The following is a 3,582-nucleotide window of genomic DNA, read 5'->3' as shown; positions in this document are numbered from 1 at the left end:
TTTAATTTTTAAGCAAAACTAAAGTGGATACCATCCCATGTCATTGAGACACAGGAATATATTTACAGGATTGCTGTACCATATTAAAAAAAATCCAACATTTTTAGATGGACCAAGCATTTCAAGGAAGGTTAGACAGACTTTAAAGATGGGCCAAACAAAGGAACACCATCAGCCTGGATGTATGAAGAAACCATGGCTGAAATCTGTGAACTGGTGGAAAAGAACAAAAGAGGGATCCCTAATGTGATAGTTGGAATCTCACCTGGGTGGATATTTTCAACGTAAGCAAACATTTCGGCCTCAGCAAATTTTCGGCTTGATCGGTAACAAAAATATCGCATAAAAAAGAACTAGCTCAAAGAGCTGGTATTTCCACTGGTCTTGTAAGCAGGGTCAAAGCTCAGGAGATGATTTTATGGAACTAACTGTATCCAGAGACAAGACTTGGATTTTCCAATATGATCCAGAGAGCGTGGTCAAACCAAAACAGTGGCTCCCGGGAGATCTGCAGGACCCGTTCGACTCAAGGCACAGAGGCCAGCTCAGGAGGCCATGGTGACTGCTGTTGGGCTTCAAAGGGGGCCGAATGGGTGGATTTCCTCAAAGGACACAAGATGATCATAGGGGCTTATTATGAAGAAATTTTTAGACAATAGAAAAAAACTATCAACAAGAAAATGAACAGGAAAGTTACTACAAGCAATTTTAATTTTTCATTAAGCCAATGCACTTACTTTTTCATTCTTAGTGGGTAGTAAAAGCTGCCTTTGCCTCTTTAGACTTCCTCTTTGTTACCCGAACTCAAAGAACATTAAAAACGAACACAATTTGAGTCTCACAAGAATGCCAAATCTACCAGTTTGCAGTGGTGGAAACAAAAACTCCGAAATCATTAGGGAAGTGGTAGAGCGAAGGAACCATCACCTTCGGAAGTGCGTAGGCCTAGCTGGGAGACATATCTAGAAGCTATAGCTTCACATTTTGATATTGTTGTTCAATAAAGGCTGCTCCTGTGATTTTGTCAGAGTACCTTTTAATTTATCATCTTATAATTGAACAGGTAAGAGAAAACAGAAGTAGAGCTTCTGTGTTTTAAGTAACTGACTTTTGTTTTTGCTGTTACCACAATGTTATATTAGCATATTGTGACTATTTCAAGTTGTAAATGTAATGAAAATAATTTTATGTTTTATGAATGTTGTAAATTGAAATGTTTCATATTTCATTATGGATCTCCCATATGCTTTGTAGAAAGCTTAACTCAAACACTTGAGTAAAATTTAGCTCAACTTTCACACACTTCATGGAGGGAAAAGTAAGATTGCTTTTCCTACAGCTGAAAACAGGATTGCTAATTGTTTTAGGAGTTGCATTGCAATGAAGCTAATGGAAAATCTGTGGTGGTGTGAATGTTTATTGAATGTTTTAATTCAAAGTCATGTTTTCCCAGGTAGGAACCAGGATCAACCACTTTTCAAATTCATTACTCGTCGTTTCAATTTACAGCTGCTTCTGTGCCAAGGACTGTCATGAGTCCGTTCTGATGTCAAACACTTCTTTTTTTTATTATCATTGTTGCCTTTTATTCCAAGTATCTTCATAAATCTAATCATTGAACATCTTTGAGGGATCATCCGAGAATGATAACACCAGCACATTACATGCAGCCACATGGTCTGAAGTACATGCTCCTAATGATAAAAGGGAAGCAATGACACCCCACTCAGATGGTCATACATACAGTTGATTACGGCTCATAGCTCAAACCTAACATGAATCGGGGACTGCTATACCATATTTAGCCCTGGCGGTGTAGTGGTTACTTTTTGGGTTTCTAAACACAAGTCAGTTTGAAATCAACAGTGGCTGCAAAGGACCAAGATGAGGCTTTCTACTCCCATAAAGAGTTACATTCCTCTGCTCTGCCCTTGAGATGGGCCGCCAGGCCAGGAAGTCGGAGCCCCTCCTCTGTGGCAGAGCGGTCAACATGGCCAAGTACCTGGCCCCAATCATCATGATGAGCTTGCAGGTGGTGGGCAGGGCTTTGCCCGGGCCCTGCGATAGGAGTTTGCAGCTAGCCAGGCAGCTGCTGATGCCCGGGGCGGAGCGGATCCACCAGTCAGCTGCTGCCTCCAACCTTTCGGGCCTCAGCCTGCAGGAGTCCCAGCAGATCCTCAAGGTCGTCAAACTGAGTCTAGAGGACATCCAAAAGAATGAAGAACTGTGCAGTCCAAGGTGGCCCATGCAAAGGAACGCCTTGATGAGGAGCTCAAGGTCCAGGCCCAGGAGGACAAAGAGAAAGAACAAGTGCCCAGGACGTGGCCCCTGCCCTCACCCTCTAATTAATAGCCTGTTAATAAATGCCCATGCGGAAAGGGGGTTATGGAGAGTTACATTCTTGGAAATCCACAGAAGCAATCCTACCCTGCTTTATAGGATCACTGTGAGTCAGAGTCCACTTGATGGCAGTGAGTTTATTTTTTTTTAAAAAGTTGTACCATATTTATTTACCACCGGTGATTTTTTTCAGGTTTTCTTCTTTAATAAAATATTGTGTTAGTCTGGGTAGACTAGAGAAACAAATCCACAGAAACATATGTATGTAAGAGAGAGTTTTATATAAAAGGTAAGTGTACATTAAGAAAGCATCCCAACCCAGTCCAGTTCAAGCCTGTAAGTCTGACTTTAGCCCATATGTCCAACACCGATCTACAAAGTCCTCCTCCATCTCAAAAAGCACATGCAATGACGCCGACTGCAGGAGGAAAGCCAAATCAGTGAGCATGTAAACATCTCAGCGCTGGCAGGGGTCTCTACACAGCTGCTCCAGCACCCAGGGCTGCATCGGGGTAGGTCCATGTGACTTATCCTCAGGGATGTCTCCCAGGAAGTGAGCCTTGCCAGCTGAAGTATGGAACTGGCTAAGGCAGTCACACACTAGTCTGACCCTCAGAGAACAAGAGACCAGAGAACAAGAAAGGAGAGGCTCACTGAGCCATTTATCTCTCCACCCTTCAATTTGTATTCCCACATGTGTTTATTGACCAGGTTGGCACAATAAACCTTAACTATCACAAATGTGAATTATGGTAGGTTTGGTATATATAAACACATTGAATTTGAACTCTGTTTATTTTCATATTTTAGCATCTTAAATAATAATTCAATATTTAAGTTCAGTTGCATAATTTTATTTGTCCCCTCAAGGAACATACACAGACAAAAAAACTTTAAGAAAATTATCTGAAAATCTTTTGAATGTCAATTGTCGCTTCATGTAAAAAGATGTATATCCTGCAGTTGCAACCTGGACTCCAGGGCTGGATGCCTCAGTTCAACTCTCAGATCTAGCAGTACATAGCTTTAAGAAAATCCCAACTCTACTAGTTACTATCTTTATGATCTTGGGCAAATCACTTACTCTCTGTGTGTCTCAGTTGTCTCACCTGACAACTGGGAGCAGTAATCCTTAATCATGGGGCTTATGTGAATCTTGATATATTTATCATACTTCTAACAGTGTCACTAACATAGTAATTCAGTGCCTCTTGTTCACTCTGAGAGGAAATCCAGAGATTC

The 3,582-nt window shown here is 41.4% G+C and overlaps 1 pseudogene; it reads left to right on the top strand.

Annotated features, from left to right (window-relative positions):
* The first annotated feature begins 1,990 nt into the window (after window positions 1-1,990).
* LOC142452407 (mitochondrial import inner membrane translocase subunit TIM16 pseudogene) lies at window positions 1,991-2,349 on the top strand (annotated as a pseudogene).
* Window positions 2,350-3,582: the final 1,233 nt, after the last annotated feature.

The sequence above is a fragment of the Tenrec ecaudatus genome, chromosome 7, assembly GCF_050624435.1.
Source record: "Tenrec ecaudatus isolate mTenEca1 chromosome 7, mTenEca1.hap1, whole genome shotgun sequence".
Taxonomy (NCBI): domain Eukaryota; kingdom Metazoa; phylum Chordata; class Mammalia; order Afrosoricida; family Tenrecidae; genus Tenrec; species Tenrec ecaudatus.
This window is presented reverse-complemented; position numbering and strand designations above follow the sequence as displayed.